The 24792-nt window shown below is 48.1% G+C and overlaps 1 protein-coding gene across 1 annotated transcript in view; it reads left to right on the top strand.

Moving 5' to 3' along the window:
* Window positions 1-24792, top strand: part of Bicra (BRD4 interacting chromatin remodeling complex associated protein) — a 73018-nt gene that overhangs the window by 24913 nt on the left and 23313 nt on the right. Inside the window, exon 2 of the mRNA XM_057761501.1 lies at window positions 22370-22470. The gene's annotated coding sequence lies outside the window, so the exon portion shown is untranslated. The remainder of the gene's footprint in view (window positions 1-22369; window positions 22471-24792) is intronic.

The following is a 24792-nucleotide window of genomic DNA, read 5'->3' as shown; positions in this document are numbered from 1 at the left end:
TGTACAGCCTGCAGGCAGCTCAGCAGGCCGAGAGTGTCCTTTTCCAAGGATCTCAGTTGGTCTAAATCTCTTCCAGGCAGTTGGTCTGGTCTGGAATTCTTCTTTGCAACTTTTCTGCCCTGAGAGCCTTCTTGGCAACTCAGCTTCCTTCTTCCTGAGGGGGTTTCTCAGCTTGTTGCTTACTTTGACCGGATGGGACAGTGAATCTGTTTCAGTTTCAGGGACTTCCTGAAGCTGTTTGTGAGCTGTCTACCTGTCTGCTTAAGGAGCTTCATGTATTCATGCAGGATGGATGGAATGTTCTGGTCTCAGAGGAAACTGTTACACAACACCCACAGGACACACACACACACCCCGTCTATCCATATAGTTCTAACTGTCCTAGAGCTTGCTCTGTAGACCAGACTGGCCTCAAACTCACAGAGATCTGCCTGCTTCTGCCTCCCGAGTGCTGTGATTTAAGGTGTGCACCACTATGGTTAGTCTGGGAGACAGTTTTGGATTCAGAAATGGGATTCCCCATTGGGTGGAGAGGCGGGGCTGGGAGGTGTGAATCACTACTGCCTCTAGAGCCTTGAAGCTGTGCAATCAGTGACTGTTACTTGAAAGCAAGAATGTATATCTGTACATGATGTCTTCTTGTTTTGGTTTTCTGTTTTTAGGAATTATTTCACAAAACAATTGCTTAGGAGCAGTATGGAGCTTTCTCTGCTTTATGTTTTCCTTGGTTTCCCTCTCAACTCCTGGGGTGAACAAGAGAGCCTTCTGTATGCTACACATATGCTCTACCACTGAGCCACGCCTCCAGCCCCTCACTGGGGGATTCTAGGCAGGGGCTCTACCACTGAGCCACGCCCCCAGCCCCTCACTGGGGCATTCTAGGCAGGGGCTCTGCCACTGAGCCACGCCTCCAGCCCCTCACTAGGGGATTCTAGGCAGGGGCTCTACCACTGAGCCACTCCCCCAGCCCCTCACTGGGGGATTCTAGGCAGGGACTCTACCACTGAGCCACACCCCCAGCCCCTCACTGGGGCATTCTAGACTTACCTACCACTGAACTGTATCATAATCACTACAGCTGTAATTTTGAAAAATCTTTTTATTTTAAGATAATGTCTCCTTAGATTATTGACTAGATTCGACTCATTCTGTAGTTCAGAGAGGCCTTGAACTTTCACCTTTTTAAATTTTAATTTAATTAAAAATGACAATTGTATTTTTATTTATTTTGTGTGTGTTTGTACCCTGGAGCAAGTGTGGAGGTCAGAGCACATCACTCAGGAGTTGGTTTTCTTCTTGCACCTCCCTGAGGCTTGGTTTCTGTGTTGGGAACAACTCCAGGCTTGCTTGCTGGGAACTTCTGGTCAACTGTCTCTGTCTCTCATCTTAGGAATCCATTGGGTTACAGATATGTGCCTTTTAAATATTTTTAAATTTTTTTTGCATATGAATGTTTTGCCTGCATGTATATCTGTTTGTCACATGTGTGCCTGGTGCCTGTGACGGTCAGAAGAGGGCATCAGATTCCCTGGTACTGGTGTTACAGGTGGTTGTGAGCTACCATGTGGGTGCTGGGAATTGAACCATGATCCTCTGCAAGAGCAGCCAGTACTCTTAACCACTGAGCCACCTCTCCAGCCCCCTGATATATACCTTTTAAATGATGTGATGGGCTAGAACGTAGGTCGCCAGGTTTGCTCCCAAGCACTTTTGTTCCCTTAGCTATCTCCCCACCCCAAGACTATTTGTTTTTTTAAAATTTTTTATTGACCTATCTTGGTGTGTTTGCTGAGGCACAGAGGCAGAGGCAACCCCACCCCCACCCCCTACCTCATCCACCTCCTATGGCTTCTGGCTGGGCTTGTTTTAGGCTTTGGGAGTGAGGTTGGGGCTGGGAGACCTATGCGGGTCAGTTGGCTAGCTTGTTAGGAAGAAAGGCAGTCCAAGAAGAAGTCTACTTCAGGAGTGTAGCCAGGCCTGGAGTTCACGTGCCTCTGTGTCTCCAGTGGGGTGTGGTGTGTGATGGAGGGTGTGAGCTGAGGGAGTGTGCAACCTAGAGACTTGGGCTGGAATGAGGAGTTGGGGTAACCATGGTCATATATCTCATTTCTTTCCCTGTAAAATTTTACTTTGTTTTTGCAGCAGCATCTCATGTAGCCAAGGTTAGCTCTGAACTTGTGTAGGCAAGGATAACCTTGAACTCATCCTCCTACGTGCTGGAATTATGGGCCTGTTCCATCATGCCTGGTTGGTGCCATTCATGGGATGGAACCTGGAGCTTTGTGCATCCAGGCAAGCCTTCTCCCAAGTGAGCTTCATCCTCAGCTCCTTCGCTTAAAATGATATGTAGTTTATTTTGATTTTTGAAGTACGGTTTCATTCTGAGCCCAGATTTGCCCAAGATAACAAGCCTTAACCACCACTCCTAGCTTTCCATTTTCGCTTTTTAAATTATTGTTGTTGTTGTTGTTATTTGAGGCAGGATTTCTCTGTGCAAGAGCTCTGACTGTCCTGGAACTTGATCTGTAGACCATGCTGGCCTCAAACTCACAGAGATCCTCTGCCAAGAGCTGGGATTAAAGGCATGTGTCTCCACTGCCCAGCTAATTTTTAAAAAATATTTATTTATTTATTATGAATACAATATTCTGTCTGTGTGTCTGCCTGCAGGCCAGAAGAGGGCATCAAATCTCATTTCAGATGGTTGTGAGCCACGATGTGGTTGCTGGGAATTGAACTCAGGACCTTTGAAAGAGCTCTTAACCACTGAGCCATATCTCCAGCCCCCCGGCTAATTTTTTTTAAAGTACTTTTATTTCATGCCTGCAGTTCCACCAGCACTCTGGAGACAGAGGCGAGAAGATCACCCATAAGTTTGAGGCTAGCCTGATCTATATAAAAAGTTGTGGCCAGCTAGGGGAACACAGTGAAACCCTGTCTCAAAAGGCCAACCCCATTGCTGAAAGCTTTACTGAGACAATTCACTTACCGTAAAATGTGTGTGTAAAACACTCAGTTACGTGGCTTCCCTCTCGTGCACGTCCACAAACATCCTGTTCTCTAGTTCCAGAACCCTCTCATTACTCTGGAGGGAAACCCTAGACCCACCCAGTGCTTGCTCCTTCTGCTCCCCCACTCCACCCTCCCCTTCCCTGCAGTCATGCCTCTGCATTCTCTCTTTCTCTCTCTGTGGCTTTGCCTCCTCTGGGTACTTCAGATGAGTAACAAGATGTGATGGGCAGTCTTTTGTGCAGTGTCACGTGGTCAGGGTCCAACCGTGTTGTGCCACAAATCACTTCGTGGCTGAGTAGTATCCATGGATGGATTGTGTGGACTTTCCGTTTCTTAGTGGAGGAGATTATTTTTGGTTGCTTCTGTGTTGGGTTTTCAGGAATAATGCTGCCGGGAATGTTGATGTGGAAGTTTATTTGTGTGTGTGTGTGTGTGTTTTTCATGTCTCATGGGAATGGAAACTGGGAAGCTGATGTTGGAGGAAAAGAGGAAGCATGCCCTGTGTATTCAAACAGGAAGGCAGTTGTGCACTCGGAAAAGTAATAGTAAAGGCCGTGAGGCAGGGAGGGTGACAGGAGCTGCCCTGCGGTGTAATCAAAAACGGCAGGGCTGGTTTTAAATTGGGCATTCTGGTCCTGAACTCTTATGGAGGCCAGACGGCAGCCTTGGGTGTCTTATTCAATTGTTCTCCGCCTTATTTATGTAAAAGAAAAAAATTGAGGCCAGGCGGTGGTGGCGCACGCCTTTAATCCCAGCACTCGGGAGGCAGAGGCAGGTGGATCTCTGTGAGTTCAAGACCAGCCTGGTCTACAAGAGCTAGTTCCAGGACAGGCTCCAAAACCACAGAGAAACCCTGTCTCGAAAAACCAAAAAAAAAAAAAAAAGAAAGAAAGAAAAAAATTGAGTGTGTTGTGGGGGGGGGGTTGAGACGTGGTGACACACACTTTTAATTCCAGCACTCAGGAGGAAGAGGCAGGTGGATCTCCCTGAGTGTGAGGCCAGACTGATCTACAGAGTGAGTTCTTTGTTTGTTTGTTTGTTTTGCTACATTTTACTTGTTTTGATTGCTTTTTTGAGACAGGGTCTCTGTATTGGCAGACCTGGAAACTGCTCTGTAGACCAGGCAGGTTTAGAACTCACAGAGATTTGCCTGCCTCTACCTCCCTTGTGCTTTGATTAAAGGCGTGCTCTGCCATGCCCTATAACTTATTTTTTTAATGTGTGTGTATATGCACGTGTGTATGTGTGTGTGGTGTGGTTGGTGTGCGTGTATATGTATGTGTGTGTGAGGGGTGGGTGTGGTTTAATGTGTATGATGTGTGTAGTATGTGTGTATATGTAGGGGGGTAGGTGGTTTGGTGTGTGTGTGTGGTGTGTATATCTGGGTGGGTGAGTGTAGTTTAATGTTTGTGGTGTGTGTGGGATGTGTGTATATGTGGGGGGTAGTTTAATGTATGTGGGAGATGGTTTAATGTGGTGTGATGTGTGTGTGTGCGCGCGTGCGCCTGCGCCACACATGAATATGAAGGTCAAAGGACAACTTATGGGAGTTAATTCTCCCCTTTCCACCAAATGGGTAATGAGCTAGAGCTCAGTTCATCAGCCATGCATAGCAAGTGCCTTTACGCACTGAACCATATCCCCCGTCTCTGGAGACTATTTAAGTGTCCAGAACCTTCCTCAGAAGATGTTTGTATGATGGGCCCAGAAACTGAACACAGAGAGGGGAGGACGTTCTCTCCAGGTTGCACAATCAGCAGGCATAGGGCAGAGTTAAACCCAGGGCACATGGTCTCACAGCTGAGCCAGCTTGCGTGTTGAAATGATTGCATATATCTAAAAAGGCAGAAAAAAAGGTATCTCCAGCGGTCGATTCCCAGGGTTAGCTGTCAACTATGCCTCATATTGAGAGGAAAACCAATCCTCTTGTGCATGCGCATTCGTCCTCATCCAGTTCTTCCTGATTTTGGATGCAGTTTTGAGGCAAGGTCTCATGTGGCCCAGGCTGGCTTTGAGTTCCTCATCCTCCTGCCTCTGTCTCCTGAATCCAGGCATTACCACAATACCACATATGTGAGCAGTATAGTTACCCAGAAATTATTTCCTAAGCATCTGGAAACAGACAATAAACAGAATAGGTCAGTCAGATGTTTACTAGATGCAGTGCTGATTATTCCAGGTCAGGAGAACAAGAAGAATGAAGTACAGACAGTGAGGTCAGAGATGCCCTCAGTGAAGAGGTGCATATGAACCCGGACTGGAGGGTGGTGAAGGTCTGTCTTGTGTGGTCTGGAGAGAACAGCTAGTGCCGAAGTCCTGAGGCAGATCAAAGGCTGGCCTGCTTGCCCATCACAAGGAGGTTGCTGGGTGCCGTGCTGCATGTTCGAGGGACGTTCGGGTGGAGCCTTGCAGGCCACGGGAGGACATTTACTTTTCCTGCGAGGTTGACTGGAGTCCTGAGATAACTCTAACCCAACGGGAACACAAGGGACTCAGCTTCTCTTTATGTCCCTGTGAGAATCAGGCAGAGGCTGGGGAAATCCATGTGGAGGCTGGCGGAGGGATTCTGGGGAAATGTAGGTTTGGTGTATTTTTTAATTTTGACTAAGTGAAGTAATGGTTTCGAGGAAAAGGAGGTGCTTGTTCCATATAAGGGGTTGGGGAGGGTCTAACCTCAGGGCCCCTGAACCTAAGAAAGCCTGCTGTGATCCAGAGTGACTTGGGGAGTACATCACAATTTTTAATGGTAGGTCGGTGTGGCCAGGACAGATTGGTCACATTCCATATTTTTATTAACATTTCTTAAATTGTGTTGTGTGTGTGCCCCAAGATTGCAGGTGCCTACAGACCAGAGGTATTGAATGCCCCTGGAGCTGGACTTATATGCATTTGTGAGCTGCTATGTGGGTGCTAGAATTGAACTTGGGTCCATTTGGAAATCAGTACATGCTCTTAACTGCTAAGCCATCCCTTCATCCCTACTTTCTTATTTTTTAAGGTGAAAAAATAAATTCAGAGATGGCTCAGTGGGTAAAGGTGCCTGCCGCCAAGACTCACAGCCTGAGTTCCACTCTTCAAGACCCACATAGTGGAAAGAGTTGACACAAGTTGACCTCTGACCTCCAAACCTAATTCCCCACAACACAAAACAAGTAAATAAATGTAATGGAGAAATTTTTAACAAAAGTAAATTCAGACAATTTTAGTAAATTCAGTAAATTTTAAAAAAGTAAATTTGTTCTGGCAGTTCCACAGTAACTCCGCTTGGTTGCTCTTTGTGACAGTGTTTAATTGAGATGCACTTTGCATACCGACAACCAGCCCATCCAAGCATATAGTCCCCACACCAGCCGAGTCCTTTCAACATGAGAGAAATTTTAGTACAGTTTTCGTTTCCTCGTGTCCCTTAGCTACTCACCTCCCCATTCTCCATCCATGATAACCCCTGAGGAGTGCACACATACTTGCTGTCTCTAGATTAACCCATGTCACATGTTGAGCGTGAACATACCCTCATGATATGATTTCCCATTCACTGGGGGAATAAAACCAGGGCCTTCTGCATGCTAAGCAGTTACTCTACACTGCCCCCATTCCCTCACTGGGGGAGTCTAAGCAGGGGCTCTACCACTGAGCCACGCCCCCAGCCCCTCACTGGGGGATTCTAGGCAGGGGCTCTCCCACTGAGCCACGCCCCCAGCCCCTCCCTCAGGTATTGTAGTAGATGAGTGCACTACTACTGCGCTGTGTCCACAGCCTTTCACTTTCTTTTTAAATCTTTTTATTTTGAGACAGCATCTTGCTAAGTTAGTCAGGCTGGCCTTGAAATCACTGTATCACAGACAGGCCTTGAAATTGGGATCTTCCTCAGCCTCCTGTGTAGCTAGGTGACAGGCCTGTAACACTTAGCCCTGCTCACTGTCATTCTAGTCTGATATTTCTTTTTTTTTTAATATTTATTTATTTATTATGTATACAATATTCTGTCTGTGTGTATGCCTGCAGGGCAGAAGAGGGCAACAAACCCCATTACAGATGGTTGTGAGCCACCATGTGGTTGCTGGGACTTGAACTCAGGACCTTTGGAAGAGCAGGCAATGCTCTTAACCTCTGAGCCATCTCTCCAGCCCCTAGTCTGGTATTTCTTGCCACTCTGTAACACATATCAGACGTTCTTCCTTTATGTGGGTGAAATACATTACATTAGCTCCGTGGACCCGCGTTTCACATGATTCACTCTTCAGTTGCTAGATGTTTGGGTTGATTTTACTTTTGAGTTTTCGTGAATCCTGTGAGTGTGTCTGATTTCCTGCGTGAGCATGTGTTTTCATTTATGCTGTTTATGTGAGAACGAATGGGACCTCTGGCTCAGGCCAGCTGACTGTTACCTCAACAACTAACTGCCAGATGACCCCAGCGGCTGACTGGTTTACCATCCCACCGGCCATGAATGGAAACTCGACTTGTTAGCCTTTTGACTATTCATGCCTTCTCCTGTTGGAGGGCATATGGGTCGTATGCTGTTCAGAACATTCTGGAATGTGTTTTAGGGTCCATATCTACCCCTTATTCCAAATCAACATCTGCCTACCTAGTCCGTGTTTGGCTCTCAATGAAGTCTTCTCAAACCTTTATAGATGAGCATGACAGTCTTCCCCTGTGCCCCCTGCTGCCCATGGACAAGATGCCCTCCTCCAGGCCCTTTGGGGTCCCACCGTCTATATGATGCAGGATATCTTTTTGGTTGCATGGTAGACAAGGAGTCCCTATTCGATGGTGTTGCCCCCTAGTGGGAATTTTTGCACACTTTTCATTTTTCGCTTGACTCTGTTCTTGAAAGTTGCTCTGTAGTGGATGATGACTGAACTTCTGATACTTCTGCTCCCACCTCTGAGTGCTGGGTTTTCCCCAGCCTAGTTATGGCAGATGGGAAGCCCTGTTGGGAATGTTGGTCTCCGAAGCTGTTTGTTGTCCAGGGCCAGCAAGAAGGGACACCTGCAAAGCGACCATCCCAGCAGGCTCCTTTGGACACACGCTGTCTTTGTGTTGACCTGGTTCCTTGTTGCTTGGGTCTCTTAATTGTTCTGGCTGGTTCTGCTGATCCACCTTCACCTTTGGTGATGGATCTGAAGCCTGGTATCATTGTCTTCCCAGACAGACTGTGTGTGTCTCTGATCCCCCAGTAACCGCTGGGTGTGATCCACTCTGTGACCTTTGACCTTCTTTCCATTAATAGTTGGCAAGTCCTTGCTGGGTCCCCTGGGTCTTGTGTCTGAGTGACAGGGTACGGTGCTGACAGTCTCCCTTGGATGCCCCATACCCCATCCTGGTCATTCTGTTCAGCACCATCTCTGGTCACACTGAGCATAGCCCTCCATCATCCAGTCAGTGTTTACACAAAGTGCCCAAACAAGAATATTGTCCAACAGTTCCTCCCGTGGGAAGCAGGCAGGAGCTCAGATCAGTCATGTTTATGGCATGTCAGCCGCTCTTTGGAACAAAGCAGATTGGGAGGAGGGAGGCTGTCTGGCAAGAAGGCGGCTTGCAGTCTAGATGCGCTCCATTTGAGCCACTGACCTGGTGACAGCTGGGAAAGGGAGGAAGGACCAAAGCAAGAGCAGTCGCGTGCAAAGGTCCTGAGGCAGACTCGTGCCCGGCAAAGGGTTGGGAAACCGAACGAGCCAGTGTGGCTGATGGGGGGTGGAAGACCGCTTGCTGGGTAAGAAGGTGAGGGTTTATGCCACATGAGACGAGGAATCAAGGAAGAGTGCTGGCTGACAGACCTGAGCCAATCTCGTCCTACCTGTGCCTTGGGTGTGACCGTGAGCTAGCAGAGGACAGTGGCTTCAGGCCTGAAGCTGTGGGGCACGGGCACCTGAGCCCTGAGGACAGCTCATTGCACAGGGAAGCAGCCAGTTAGAGCCTGTTGGCAGCAGGGTTCTTTCTGTAGACTCAGGGGCCTGTTGGCTTGCTTTTGCTGTTTTCTGTGCTTGAGATAAAACCCAGGACCCTGAACATGCTGGGCAACTACTATGCTACTGAGTCTTTCCCCGGCCCTCTCCCCCTGCTCCTCACTGGCGGGAGTCTAGGCAGGAGCTCTGTCACTGAGCCACACTCCCAGCCTTTGGTTTTTCAGAATGAGGCTTTCCCTATGTAAACCCAAGCTGGTTTGAACTCCCCATCCTCCTGCTCAGCCTCCCAAGTTCTGGGGCTACAGGCCTGAGCCACACCTGCCACTCATTTATATCTCTCTCTCTCTCTTTGTAGACCAGGCTGGCCTCGAACTTACAGAGATCCTCCTGCCTCTGCTTCCCGAGTTCTGGGATTAAAGGGGTGCGCTACCACTGCATGGCTCGTGTATTTTTTTCTTATTCCTGGATATCATCTAGGACACCACTTATATTTATTTAGTCACCAATTCCCCATCCTTTCTTGTTGTGTCCTTGATTCACCCAGCCCCAATATTTGATGACTCTAGTGACTTTAAGGACCATCCCTTGGGGATTTTGTAGAATGGACCCGGTGGGAATATCTGGTGTTTTCTTCTCACTAGATGGAGTGACATGGGTTTGGAAAGACAGAGGCACAGGCCAAGGGCCCATTCATTATATCATACCAAAGGTATGTGGTCAAGCGCCTGGGGATGTGATTCAGCTGCAAGAGTGGTGGCCATCTAGCGTGCGGAAGACCCTGTGTTCAATTTCCAACTTTCACAAAGCAAAGGATCTGTTTTTGGTTGTGTATGTGTGCGTGCGTGCATGCAAGCATGTATGTGTTTGTGTTTGCGTGTATATGTTCATGTGTAACTCTGTTGAGTCCATTGTTGCCTTCCACCCTCCCATCCAGGGATCAAAGTCAGGTGATCAGGCTTTTGTGGCAAATATCATCTACCGAGCCATCTTGACGGCCCTAATTCTTTGATTTCTTTGTGAACACAGTGGTGAACCCTGTGTTATTTTTTAATGGATTTTTAAAAAAGATTTGTTTGTTTTTATTTTAAGTATGAGTGTTTTGCCTGTGTGTATGTATGTGCACTGTGTGCATGCCTGGTGCTCACAGATGTTAGAATAGGGTATCATATTCCCTGGAACTGGAGTTATGGGTGGTTGTGAGCTGCCCTATGGGTGCTATGCTAAACCTGAATCCTCTGAAAGAGCAGCCAGTGCTCTTAACTGCTGAGCCATCCGGCCCCATATTGACTTTAAATTAACTGAAGAGTGTACAAAACGAGTCCAACAATGGCATTGAATACATGTCCTTGTACCTTCCCTTACCCCTCCCCCTTCCATGTTGCTATCCTTCCTTCCCATCCTCCCTGCTTCCTTTCACAAATACTTAAATCGAGGTTCTGTGTACGAGAGACTATGTGCAGTATTTTCTTTCTACCCGTATCACTTCCCCCTCCCTTGCATCTTCTCTTTAAACCAGCCCTTCCCTTCTGATTCTTTTTTGAGGCCTTAATTAAAGCTGACAAGTATGACACGGAAGTCGCCAGAACGGAAGCATTCAATACCAGGACTGGGCCAGCCTGGGCGCTGACCCCCAGGAACTCATGGAAGAGTTTCATCCCTGGGTCTTAAGATAATGGAATTAGAGGATAGAAGCTTAATCCAGCTGTTTAGAGGTGATTAGATGAGATCAGGACCCAGGCACGAGCCCTCTCCCTGCAGCGTGTGCTGTGGCTGCATAAAGAAACAGAAACTGGGCTTGGTGGCTGCAATCTCTGCACTCGGGAGAAGCCTGGAAGCCCAGAGTTCGAGACCAGCTGGAGCTACCTGAGACCCTGACTCTGGGAAGGGGGTGGGGGTGGGACAGGGATGTAGCTCAATTGGTAGAGTGTTTGCCTAGTGTGCACAACTCTCTCCAAAACCGTGTTCTTTTGTGTTATAGCTCCAACAATGCTCTGAGCTAAATCAGTCTATTTTCTCTAAAGTAACCCACCTCAAGTATTTCATTATGGTAACAAGAACCGGACTATTACATTGGATATAGCAAGGATCATTTTCTTTTTTTTTTTTTTTTTTTTGGTTTTTCGAGACAGGGTTTCTCTGTGGTTTTGGAGCCTGTCCTGGAACTAGCTCTTGTAGACCAGGCTGGTCTCGAACTCACAGAGATCCGCCTGCCTCTGCCTCCCAAGTGCTGGGATTAAAGGCGTGCACCACCACCGCCCGGCAAGCATCATTTTCTTTATCATGAGCAATGGTGCCTTTCTTTCCTATCTGCTGGCCACATTCTGTGGGGCATTAATTCATATGTTTATTATGTACTTAAATGAATTTCTTCTACATTTGAGATTTGGGGATGAAGAAAAACTGGAAGTTCCTTTTCATTGAAAAGGAACACAGAGCCCAGGTCATGAGCCTGGTAGGTACTCATGCCCATTGTGAGGTCTAAGTGACTTCTGGGCAGATCAGTGAGTACTGGAAACTTTGAATAGATGGAGGTGAAGACAGAAAATGAATAGACTGCCTGGGCCTAGGGGGTGTGACTCTGTGGTAGAATATCTACTTAGAATCCCCCAGTGAGGGACTGGGGGCATGGCTCAGTGGAAGAACCCCTGCCTGAGATACCCAAGACTCTGGCACCATCTCTGGTACAGCATTAACAATAATCATCTTTGTGGTGGCTAGTATGCTTACATGACCACGAAATTTGAATAGTGCAATGTTCAACACGCTCCCCCACCCCAGCAGATCCAGATGTTTGAGTGTTTTTTAAAAGTCAGAAGAAGCTTGTCCTTGTCCCTGGTCACTTCTCAGCTCCCTGAGTAGTTAATCAATGTGTGCAGTGGCCTGCCCTTCCTTCCCACAGCTCTTTACACATACAAGGCTGTTCAAAATATGTGTTCTTTTACCTCCTTTACCCCAATTTTAAGATTTATTTTTTACTTTTAATTATATGTACATGTGTGTCTGTGGTGGAAGTATGCTCATGAGTGTGGGTGCCAGGGTGGCCAAAAGGGCATGTTGTGTCCTCAGGAGCTCTAATTATACAGGAAGTTGTGAGCGCTGGATATGAGTGCTGGGAAGTGAGCTAGGTGTTCTGTAAGTGCATCAGGTGCTGTCAGCTGTGAACCATCGCAGTGCCCGTCCATCACACCTTAAAAACAATTGCATTCATTTGTTGTGTAAGTGTAGAGGTGTGGGGTACCAATGGATTCCAGAGCTCAGCTGGCTGGAGTCCACCAAGGGATCACGGAGAAGGCACTTGTCACCAAGCCTGATGACCTGATCTTAACCCCTGTAGCCCATGAAGTGGAGGAAGAGGTGACTCCTGCACACCATTCTCTAACCTCCACATGTGGCACACATGTACCCTTGTCACTAAAATAAATGTAGTAAAATAAATAAAAGTTGCCTTCACACATTCTCAGAGGAGTGTAACTACAGCTGCAGTTGCTTTGAGAGCATTCTTTCTTTTTTTAAGATTTATTTATTTTTTTTATGTATACAGTGTTCTGCCTGCATGCCGGAAAAGGGCACCAGATCTTATTATAGATGGTTGTGAGCCACCGTGTGTTTGCTGGGAATTGAATTCAGGACCTCTGGAAGAGCAGCCAGTGCTCTTAACCTCTGAGCCACCTCTCCAGCCTGAGAACATTCTTATTACCCAGAAGACACCACAGCTGTGAGCTCCCTACCCCGCTGTCGGTAGGGTTTCTGGCTACTAGTAACTTGTTTCTGTGTCTGGACCCAGCTGACCTGGACACTTCATCCCAGCACCTTGACCGGGTAGCCTTTGGGTTTGACTTCTCTTCCACTTCCTGTTTTCTAGTCCCTGTGCCATCATGTTTTGGACCGTTTGCTTCTTATGGTTGCATGCCCCTTTATATGGATCTCCTTCGGGGCTGAGCCATCTGCCGATTGGCTGGGGATCATTTCCACCTATGAGTCCGATGAACCGGGCATGTGTATGTGTTTTTGTGTGGACCTAGGTTTCTCTTTTTGAGACAGTGTCTTGCTGTGTAGCTCAGGCTTGTTTCAGACTCGCTTCATAGATCAAGTTAGCCTCGAATATGTGATTCTTCTGCTTCAGCCTCCTACGTAGCTTGATTGAGATTACAGGTCTATGCCACCACAACCGGATGCACAAGGCATTTTTCCAAACTAGCCATGTTTGGTTCAGTATTTGAGGGAGGAATGCATAGCCTTTTAAAGCATCGCTTGGTGAATGTTGCCAATATTATCCAAATAAGCATCACGAAGGCTGGAATCAGAGCAACGGCAGCATTTTAGAAGGCTCCCCGAGGTCCCCTGATGGTCCATCTACCCTCCTCTTCCTTAAGACTTGCATACCTCAGGGTTTTCCCCCAGTTCTAGAGATTGTCAGAGCTCAGCACAGAGCGTCATGTCTGATCATGCTTTCTTTGTGCCAGTTTATGTTAGGGCCTCCGGTGTTGCTTCCTGTGCAGAAATGCATTCCTTCGTTGCCAGAACAACACCTCATCCCATGCCTGAGTTTGGTGCTAGGACAGATGATAGGCAGTTTTTTAGGTTGGGGCTTTTTTGTTTACTGGCTAAGCTAGGGATCAAGCCCAGGGCATTATGTGTGTTAGGCAGGGACTCTACCACTGAGCCACACCCCAGCCCCTCACTGGGGGAATCTAGGCAGGGGCTCTACCACTGAGCCACACCCCGGCCCCTCACTGGGGGATTCTAGGCAAGCCCCGATAGATTCATTTTGTATGAATTAGGAAAAGACTACTTTTTGCTGGTGATTGCCGTCATGTCCAAGCACAGACTTATAAACTGTGCGCAGTCAAGAACATGTGCATCTGTATACAAGCGAACATATCTAGTCCAAGTTTGACGTACGTTACATATGCAGTATGAATTTACACAACATGGTAATCTTCTGTGACTGCTCTAAGAAATACAATTATTGGAGGCTTGAAACAGAAGTACAGCTGGGTATGAGGCACAAACCTGTGATCTAGCACTTTGGAGAGGGAAGCAGCAGGGTCAGAAGTTTGGGGACATCCTTGGCTAGTTAGCAAGCTGGAGGTCAGCCTGTGTGAGACTGCCTCAGAAAAGGACTGAAACAAAACAAAACCGCAGTACCCAGCTCCTGGGTTATGCTCTGTCTCTAGTGGGAAAGATAGTTGAGGAAGCAGATGATAGTGGCCAAAGACACACCTAGGTCACCTCCACTGCTTGAGGCTTGGGACAAGGCGGCCTTGCTGGCGTGAGGAAGAGACTGTGGAGGTGCTTGTGTGTGTGTGCAGACTTGCACTGGTGTCTGAATGAAGGTAGCTGTGTGTGTGATTTACTGCTGTGTCTCAGTGCCCAGCAAAGGTAAGGATTGTAAGAAAGGCGGAGTCACTCTGATGGCCTCTGTCTTCCAGTTGATAGGTAAAGATGAGGACTTTGATTAGCAACAGGTGGCTGGGTTTGGAGGCACACCCGGTAATCCTAACACTTGAGAGAGGTTGTAGCATGAATTCTAATTACTCTAAATTATAAAAACCAGGGGTCAGATATTGAGGGTGAAAGCTGAAAGATTAGAAAAACAGAGTAGCCACTAGTCGCCCCCCCCCCCCCCAAGACAGGGTTTCTCTGTGTAACAGTCATAGCTGTCCTGGAACTAGCTCTTGTAGACCAGGCTGGCCTTGAACTCACAGAGATCCACGCGCCTCTGCCTCCCGAATGCTGGGATTAAAGGTGTGTGTGTGCCACCACTGTCTGGCTTTCGTGGCTAGCTCTATACTATGATCTTCAGGCAAGCTTTGTTTGTTAAAGCACAAAATATCACCGCAAGAGTTGAGGCAGGAAGATCATGGACTACAAAATGAAGCACTGTCTCTACAGATAAATAATTAAATAGATGTTTGGAGGCAGCGGCCCTTGAGGAATTACTACACAGTGTTCTTTTCGTCAACTACATTTTTAAATGTATTATTTGTGGGGAGGGCTGGAGAATGTCAGAGTACATGTGTGACAGCCAGAAGGCAGCTCCTTTCACCATCTATGTTCTGAGGATCCCACGTGGGTCATCAGGCTTCCCGGCAGGCCCTTCACATCCTGAGCCATCTTGTAACCCTAAACCCAGTCTTTCTCCTCACTGCAGATCTTTAGATGGGTTTTCAGCCTTTGCTGAATGACAGAAGAGCTGCCACAGCTCAGCTCCAGCTCCGTCCAAGCCAGAAAGCAAGTTCCTTTGTTTACTAGAAGAACTTGTTCTGTGACTTCCACTGTCTTACAGAAGTCACGCCTGTACACTTTAGTGTTTATTGTGTGGCGCCATGGCGACCATAGCTTCAGGGGGAGCTGAGAGTGATCATAAGGAGATAGGATGCCCCCCAGCTTATGCCTCAGTGTGACCTAAAGTGCACATACAGATACATGTGACCAAATGTGCTTTCGGGTTCTCCATTCTTCTGTACTGGTTTTATTACAGTTTGTGGGATTTTTTTCCCCTGAAGAGGGGAGTCTTTTTTTTTTCTTCTTTCTTTTCTGACTGGGAAGAGTTGGAACAAGGTCTACTTACATAGCTCAGGCTGGCCTCCTCAAACCAGTAATTCTCCTGCCTCAGCCCCCCCCCCCCCAGCATGTTGGGATGACAGGTGCACCACACCCAGTTTATTTGGTTGTTTTAAACCTGCCCTTGGCCCAAGCCTGCTGCTCTGGTTTCCCAAGCCTCAGAGGTGTGACTATGGCTTGACTGTTGCCTCAGGAAAGGTCTTTGTTTATGGAACTGGCTGGCAGGCCATCCACAGAGAGTGAGAAAGCAAGCGGAGGAAGTGAGGAATGAGAGGTGCTGGGGTGCTGGTGATGGGAAGGAGCAGGTGTGCCGGGAATGTTAAGGCTCGCTAACATCATTCTGGAAATGAACAGTAGCCTTTCTCTGGAATTTTCTGGAGCCTTTGAATTCCGGATCCTGCTAGCAGGCTGGCTCCCCTGCAGCTACCAATGATGATGCAAAACTCTGGTTGCATTCCGACTGGGGGAGGGATCCTCAAGGCCTTTTGGAAGGACACCCTGTTACTGCTCTTCTCCGAGACTGCTTATAGTTGGCGAGCCTCATGGGGAAACATCAGGGCTTCAGAGTCATGGGGTCTGGGTTCAAGTTTAGGTCCGACAGTGTCTTCACTCCCTGCGTGCCATTTTATTTATTGGAAAACATGACTCAGTGTTGTTCCTCCGTCACTGTCACTCAGTGGGGACAGTTAGTACCGATGCCTAAGACATGCTTGGGCAATGTCCTTGGACTCAGTGGTGTATCTGTCAGCTTTTTGGTAGAGCTATAGTAACAAGTAAGACCTGGGACTCAGTCACTGAAGAAGAGAGCTGCAGTGACGAGTGGGCCTCAGGTCTCAGTCAGGCTCAGCTGAGAGAGATACAGGAATAAGGGAGCCTCGGGTCTCTACAATTACAGGGACAAAGATGCAGCTGCTTATGTATATCCCAGTCCTGGTTTGACTGTAGCTTGGTCACATGTCTGCTGTGTCCTGAGACCGAGGCAGAGCCGTGACACCTTGGGTTCCATCCGTGTCACTCAGCTCATGCTGTGCACGCAGGTCTGGCCCAGGTCTAGAGGCCTGACTTCCACACCAGGGCTCTGCACCCGCTGTCATATGGCTCAGTTACTTTCTCAAGAGGTTTTGACCATATGGGGTGATCTAGAAAGGGCCACCCCTGGGTGAGAACCCTGGCCATGTTCCCTCCCCGCCGCAGCCACGGACCTCCCAGCCATCTTTACCTCTCCCTACATAAAGGAAGTGCTCAGTGTGTGCCCTTTTCATTAGATGCCCCCAAACAATGGACTTCTTTAACTTCATTCATTTATCCGTTTTCTATATTCATTGAACCTCCCTCTACCACCTCAGCCTCAGATTCAGGGGTCTCAGGCAGGAAGCAGGTGACAACTCCCGCCCTGGTAAGGGCCCAGTGGCAGGGAGCCAGTGAAGGGGAAGCAGATCATCAAACATGGGCTAGCCGATACCAATGTGAGTTTTATTTGGCTAATTACATTTTTTATTCATTTTAGTTTTACATTTTATATGTATGGGTGTTTTGCCTGTGCATATGTCTGTGCACCACATGCATGCAATGCCTATGGAAGCCAGAAGAGAGCCTGGGATTACAGGTGGTTGTCAGCTGTACTGTGGACACTGGGAATTGAACCTTGGTCTTTTAGAAGAGCAGTTGGTGCTTTAACCACTGAGCAATCTTTCCAGCCTCATTTTGATTTATTTTGTATATTACAGTTGCAGAGGGATTAAATGGATTTCCAAGCTCTGCGGTGATGATTTTACTTGTTGAGCCTGCTTGCTGGCCCCTGGTGTTGTTTTCTCTGAAGCAGGCCTTCTTTTGGTCTAGGGTGACCCGAGTGCTGGGGTTCCAGGCACGAGCCATCACGCCCAGCTCCTCTTTCCAAACTCAAGTTCTGCCTATGACAGTGGTTTTCAACTTCCTAATGCTGCGACCCTTTAATACAGTTCCTCATTTGGTTTTGACCCCCCAGCTGTAAAATTAGTTTCATCGCTACTTCATAACTGTCATTTTGCTATTGTTAGGGATCGTAAAGTAAATTTTTTGGAGATAAGTAAGGGTTTGCTAAAGGGATCGTGACCCATAGGTCGAGAAACGCTGATCCAAAATGTTCCATCGTACAGATACACAGGACAGTTTATTTGCCCATTCACGGTTATCTTCCTCTCAGCTGTTGTGGGAAACCCTATGGTGGTCTCTGGTGTATAAATCCCTCTTCAGGACATTCGATTCCTTTGCACACATACCCAGAAGTGGAGCTTCTTACAGTGCTCGGTGCTAGTGCTATTTTTAATGTTCTGAGGAACTGCCAAACCCTGTCCACAGCAGCCAGCGGGGTTGTGCTCCTGCCAGCAATGAGCAAGGGCTCCGGTTTCCCACAGCCCTGCCAGCACTTGCTACTTCCCAGTTTCTTCACGGTAGTCACTCTGAGGGGTGTGGGGCCTTGTCTGCTTGGGGCTCAGAGTGCATTTCCCCTGATGATGAGTCACACTGGGCATCCTTTTGTGTGCTGTTGAATGTTTGTGTGTTTTCTCTGGAGCTCAAACTCAGGATCCTTGTGCATGCTCGGCAGGGGCTCTGACCCTGAGCCATGCCTCTAACCCCTCACTGGGGGATTCTAGGCAGGGGCTCTACCACTGAACCACACCCCCAGCCCCTCGCCGGGGATTCTAAGCAGGGGCTCTAACCCTGAGCTACACCCCAGCCCCTCACTGGGGGATTCTAGACAGGGGCTCTACCACCGAGCCACGCCCCAGTCCCTTACTAGGGAACCATCTCTCTTCTCTTCCTTCTCTCTTTATGTGTGTATCACTCTCTTGCTCACTCTGACTCACTCTGAATGTTTGGAGACTAGAGAACAACCTCTAGTGTCATCCTCTTTTGAAACACCACTTGGCCAGGAAGTCCAGAGATCCTCTGTCTCCTCTTCCCCAGTGCTGAGATTACAAATGTATGCTACCACACCCAGATTTTTTGGATTTATTTATTTATTATGTGTACAGTGTTCTGCCTGCATGTATGCCTGCACACCAGAAGAGGGCACCAGGCCTCACGACACACCAGAAGAGGGCACCAGACCACCATGTGGTTGCTGGGGATTGAACTCAGGTCCCTCTGGAAGAGCAACCAGTGCTCTTAACTGCTGAGCCATCTCTCCAGCCCCATACCGAGATTTTTATGTGGGGTAGATGCTAGTGATCAAATTCAGGGCCTCCGGCATGCAAAGCACCACTTTCCTGACTGAGCCATTTCTTTTTTTCTTTTTTTTTTAACATGACTGCTGCAAAGCCTGGTATGGTAGCACACATCTTTAATCCCAACACTCAGGAGGCAAAGGCAGGTGGATCTCTGTGAGTTTCAGGATAGCCAGAGAGCTACATAGTGAGAACCTGTATCAAATAAAACAAACAAGAAAATCAAGATGAAACAAAACCAAAAACATGACTACTGCAAAGGAAACCCAACAATATTGAGCATTCAGCAGTTAGACATGGAATGTGACTGGTCTTGGAGGCAGCGTGATCATTGGGACCCGAGAAAGCGAGGCCAGCCTGGGGAACCAAGGCTATGCGTACCATGGGATGTTTTTGTAATTGCAGCATTTAGGGGGCGGAGGCAGTAGTTTGAGGCCCCTATAGTTCAAGTAGTGATACCACTTCTCAAAATCAAAACCAGGCCTGGTGTGGTGATGCATGCCTTTAATGCCAGCACTCAAAAGTCAGAACAAGGCAGAGGCAGGTGGATCTTTGTGAGTTGGAAGGCCCCATGGACTATATAGTGAGCTTTAGGACAATTGGGTGGGGTGGGGGGTAACGAAATGAGAACAAGACTCAGGAAAAAAAAAAGCCTGACCATGGTGGTACACACCTTTAATGGAGCACTCAGGAGGCAGAGACAGGCAGATTTCTAGAGTTCGAGGCTAGCTTCGTCTACAGAGTGAATTCCAGGACAGCCAGAGCTACACAGAGAAATCCTGTTTTGAAAAACAAAATATATAGAAATAAACAGAAAACAAAGTGACAAAATGGCTCAGCTTGCAAAGGTATTGCCACCAAGAACAATATGGTAGAAGGAGAGAAGTCTCACCTCCACACATGCTGTGAGCACACACGCCAGTCAAATAAGTATAATAACAACAAAACAAACCGTTCCCACAGAGTACTTAGGGCTTCCCCTCAGCTCCCCCTGGGCTCCCGTTTGGGGACAGGTGTTTGCAGAGTTTGAGCCAAGCCAGAAGCCAGGGGTAGGGTTGTAGGGGCAGTGATGGTGCAGCCACTGCAGGAACTTGCAGCTGCAGGCAGCACACCGGGAGACCAGGAAGAGAGGGCCTGGGCCTCAGGGTCTTAGACAGGTGCTGTGTAATAGTTCACATTTCTCTTCTCAAGCAGGTGGGTGTGAACTCACGTTCCTGCTGCTGTAGCTCCAGTCTCAGGAGGCCCGGAGTGCTTTCACCCCTCTCAGCCATCTCACCACTATGGCTTTGTTTCTTGAGACAGAGTCTTGCTTGGTTGCCCAGGTTGGCCTCAAACTCACTATCCTCCTGTCTCTGCATTCCAGGAGATGAGATTGCAAGTGTGGGCCACTGTGTCTGTCTGTGTGGCTGGACCTTTTATTTTCTGATGATTTCCTGGTGTGAAGTGTCCCCTGGATACTCATGCAGTTTGTCATTTGTAAGCCAAAGAAACTTTAGAGTGCTTTCTGGAGAGAGTATGTGTGTGAGGTGAGCTCCATTGGTGGTGACCTCAGTAAGGGACATCCAAGATAAGATGCAAAAATCAAGGCTATGAGGGGCAGTTGTGACACTCACCTTTAATCTCAGCACTTGGGATGGGACGCAAAGGCAGGTAGATCTCTGAGTTCAAGGCCAGCCTGGTCTACAGAGTGTAGACAGCCAGGGCTACACAAAGAAATCCTCCTCCCACCCACCCCCCAAAAAAGAAAAAGAAACCATGGTGTGGAAAGTTCTTCTGTGTATGTGTTGCTTTTATTGGTTAATGAATAAAGAAACTGGGCAAAATAGAGCAAGGCGGGAATTCTAAGCAGAGATAGAGGAGAAAAGAAGGCTGAGTCAGGGCAATGTCATGTAGCTGCCGAGGGAGACAGACACCCTGGAACCTTACCGGTAAACCACAAGCCTCGTGGTAAAATACAAAATAATAGGAATGGATTGATTTAAGATGTAAGAGTTAGTTAATAAGAAGCCTGAGCTAATAAGCCAAGCAGTGTTGTAATTATTATAGTTTCTGAGTGATTATTTCGGGTCTGGGCAGCCAGGAACAAACAAGCAGCCTCCGCCTACAAAACCAAAGTTGTGTGTTAAGTGGCTGATGGACCACAGATCTGCAGGAACCAGACTCTTTATCCTCCAGGACATAGATGCCATGTTTCAATGAGTATTGTGGCTGCTTAATATAACACACCTGTTTCAAATAATAAGAACTGGCCATAGGGCCAGATGCAGTGGTACATACCTTTCTTTAACTACCATCCTTGAGAGACAAAGACAAGACCTCTGTGAGTTCTAGGCTAACTAGGGTTACATAGTGAGAGCCTATACTTCCCTCGTCACCTACCCAAACCCCCAAAAAGGAATTGACTCTAGAAGGCAGGGGTTTGACAACTCAATGGTAAAGTCCCTCCCTAGAATCCCGCAGTGAGGGTCTGGGGTGTGGCTCAATGATAAAGTGATCATGTACTTCAAATACAATTATTTGGGTTCATTTGCTCATACAGAAAATAATAAAGAGGGCTTGGGAGATGGATCAGAGGTTAAGAGCACTGGCTGCTCTTCCAGACGTCCTGAGTTCAGTTCCCAGCAACCACATGGTGGCTCACAACTATCCACAATGATATGGTGCCCTCTTCTGGCCTGCAGGTGTACATGCATACAGACCACTGTATACAGAATAAATCTTTTAAAAAATAATAATAATAAAGAGCTAGAATTGGGTATTTTATTTTAAACTGAAGCATCAGTAAATGGTTTGGTATAGTGTATGCTATGGTGTATATGTATATGTACTATAGATCATGTTCTCTAGTATATAGTGTATAAGATTGCTTTGTGTAACTTTAAATTTGTGTTTTTCCCTCTTTGCTTCTCCTGTCTCTTTTCCCTGCTCTGTTTTGTTGTTGTTGTTTGTTTGTTTTTTCCTTTTTTGATTTTATTTTTGTTTTTCAAGACAGGGTTTCTCTGTAGCTTTGGAGTCTGTCCTAGAACCCACTCTGTAGTCCAGGTTGGCCTCAAACTCACAGAGATCTGCCTGCCTCTGCCTCCTGAGTTCTGGGATTAAAGGCGTGCCTGACCCTTTGCTCCCTTTTTAAAACTTGACAGTAGGGGGGCTGGAGAGATGGCTTAGCGGTTAAGAGCGTTGCCTGCTCTTCCAAAGGTCCTGAGTTTAATTCCCAGCAACCACATGGTGGCTCACAGCCACCTGTAATGGGGTCTGGTGCCCTCTTCTGGCCTTCAAGCATACACACAGAAAGAATATTGCATACATAATAAATAAATAAATAAATAAATAAATAAATAAATAAATAAATTTTTTTTTTTTAAGAAAACTTGACAGGAGGCCTATAATCCTGGTGCTGGAGGCAGAGATGGGGGATCTTGAGTTCCCAGGTCCACCTGGGCTGTTGGGTAGTCTTTGTGGGAAAGAAGTTACTGATGGTTCTTAGCTGTGATTCAGTTTGTAGCAGTGTTTGTTTCCGTCTCTGTAAATATTTGAAACGGAATCTTGCTATGTAACCCAGGCTTCCCTACAACTCTCCATCCTCCTGCCTCTTCCTCCCACAACCCGCCTGTGTCCCCTGTCTTCTGCTGCTCATGGCCTTCTTTCCTCACAGCTTCTCTTTTCTTCCCACAGCTGGCTCCACAAAGGACACTGTCAAAGTCCCCAGCCCGGGGCCCTGCGTAGACCTGGAGTGGCCACCCCATCCTTCCCTTCATGATTCGTTCATAGCACAGGTAATCAGGGAAGACCCCCAGTTCACTCTTGGAGGAGCAGTTGTTCTGAATACTTGTGGGACCCACTGGCCTCTGACTTGCAGAGCTTGGTTTAGTGAGTTTAGTGACTTCCTTCAGTTCCTCCTCTCTGGCCTGCATCCCCATGTACAGCTGTAGGAAGGGTATTCCTAAAGCTTCACTTTTTCCTCTATATTCTGTACTGAGACAATGTCAGTCTAACTTAGTGGTAGAGCCCTGCCTAGAATCCCCCAGTGAGGGGCTGGGGTGTAGCTCAGTGGTAGAGCCCCTGCCTAGAATCCCCCAGTGAGGGGCTGGGGTCTGGCTCAGTGGTAGAGTCCCTGCCTAGAATCCCCCAGTGAGGGGCTGGGGTGTGGCTCAGTGGTAGAGCCCCTGCCTAGAATCCCCCAGTGAGGGGCTGGGGTGTGGCTCAGTGGTAGAGCCCCTGCAGAGCTCCCATACGATCTTATATCAACCACAATAATGACAAAGAAAGGAAAGGCCAGGAAGATACTTTATTTAGTAAAGCAGTTCCCTTTGTCCTCAGCTATAAGGTCCTACAACTTGGGGACTGTGGTCCTCTCATTGTGTCCAGTTCATGTTATTGGAACAGAAGGACTGGCAGGCCAGTAGAAAACTGCACTGGAAGGAGGGAAAGATGTGTGGGTGTGTTTGCCCAGATGTGTCTAAGGGTGAATGCGTGGGAGTTTAAAAAGATGGTGGGGATGGAGGATGCTTAGATGATCAATGGATGTGTAGTCAGAATAGGATAGCAGATGGATGGGTGTTTGGAAGAATGGGGGGGGGGGCGAAGCTTAGAAAGCCAGATGTAGACAGGAGAGATAGAGAGATCAGTTGGTAAAGTACTTGTGAGGTCCTGAATTTGATTCCTAGAACCCATGTAAAAAACAGGGCATGGAATCCCAGCACTGGGGAAGTGGACACCACCGGATACCTGGGGTTCCCTAGCTGGCCAGCCTATAGCCTAATTGGTGAGCTCCAGGCCAATGAGAGACCCTGTCTCAAAAAGGCGGACAGTGTGGAATGGTAACTGAGAGGAGGGCCCTTTGGAGGAATGTTTACAGGGCTGAGGGGATATTGGGTGCTCTGAGGAAATGGGTGGCTGATTGGAAGGCAGGAATGCTGTATGGTGGGAAAATGCAGACAGCATCCGTTCCTTTTGGGGTGCAGTGGGTGAAGCAGCCTCTTCCTCCTCCTCCTGGGGGCTGACCACGCTAAACTTTGTCATGGGCTGCGACAGTGCTAGCCAGCGGTGAGCGCCAGATGGCTCAAGACAAACGTTAGCCGTCCGCATCCTCATCATTCAGCTATGGGGGCAGCCCTACACTGCAACCTCCCCGGCCCAGCCTCTTGACACCCCCCCTCACTCCCTTTCTGCTGCCTCAGTTCCCACCTCCATGTGTCACCCCTATCACCTACCCTTAGCTTAAGACCCACACTGCGTAGGTCTCCAGGGCTCACCCAGGACACAGAGTGTGACGGCCTTCCTGTCATCTCTACCTTGCCTTCCCTTCCTCATTCTGTCACCTTGATGCTCAGCACAGACCCCTGCCATCTTCTGGGCCACAGACTGTGTTGAGAAGACAGGATGAGTGGGGTGTGAAGTACATAGGCCCAGGGGCCTACAGGCTGGCCAGCTCAAGCTGAAGTCTGTCTGGTGTGAGCCGCAGTCATCCTGTGATGGGGGTCTGAGAAGATCCTCAGAGAGCAGTTCAGGTTCTTTTGTTTTTGAGACAGGGTCTCACCCATGCAGGCCTGGCTGGTCTTGGACTCACAGACATCCTCCTGAGTGCTGGGATCAAGGGCGTGTGCCACCTTTACACCCAGCAAGTTTGGGGTTTTGACTCTGAACTGTACTTGACTCTGCGACTCTTGAAGGTTATAAAGTAGAATGGCAGATTTGATCTGCGCCCTGGAGGTTGGAACAGGCGTGTTCTCTGGGGTTCGCGCATGTGCAGCCCACTCACTGAAAAGATGGGGAGTAGCCATTTGGGGGCCTCCAACTCCTTATCACTAAAGTGGGGGTGCCATGGTTTGCTAGACCTATCCGTAGCGCTTAGTATAAGGCCTGTGCACCATCAGAGATCTTAGTCTTGACTGATGCCCTGTCAGATGTGGGGGCATGTTGGGCGTGAGGACCAGAGGATAGGGATCCTGCCCCATCCCTGGTCAGAATTTCTGTTTGGGAAGGTGCTGGGAGGTGCTTCTTCTACCCTTCCATCCAGCCCTGTGCACTCTGGGAACAGCTGCTCTGACCCTCCCCTCCAGGTGCCCCCGCAAAGGGGCAGCTGGGCAGACTGCCTC

Source organism: Chionomys nivalis, chromosome 2 (assembly GCF_950005125.1).
Source record: "Chionomys nivalis chromosome 2, mChiNiv1.1, whole genome shotgun sequence".
In the NCBI taxonomy this organism is placed as follows: Eukaryota; Metazoa; Chordata; class Mammalia; order Rodentia; family Cricetidae; genus Chionomys; species Chionomys nivalis.
The sequence above is the reverse complement of the archived record's forward strand: the minus strand, read 5'-3'. Positions and strand labels throughout refer to the sequence as shown.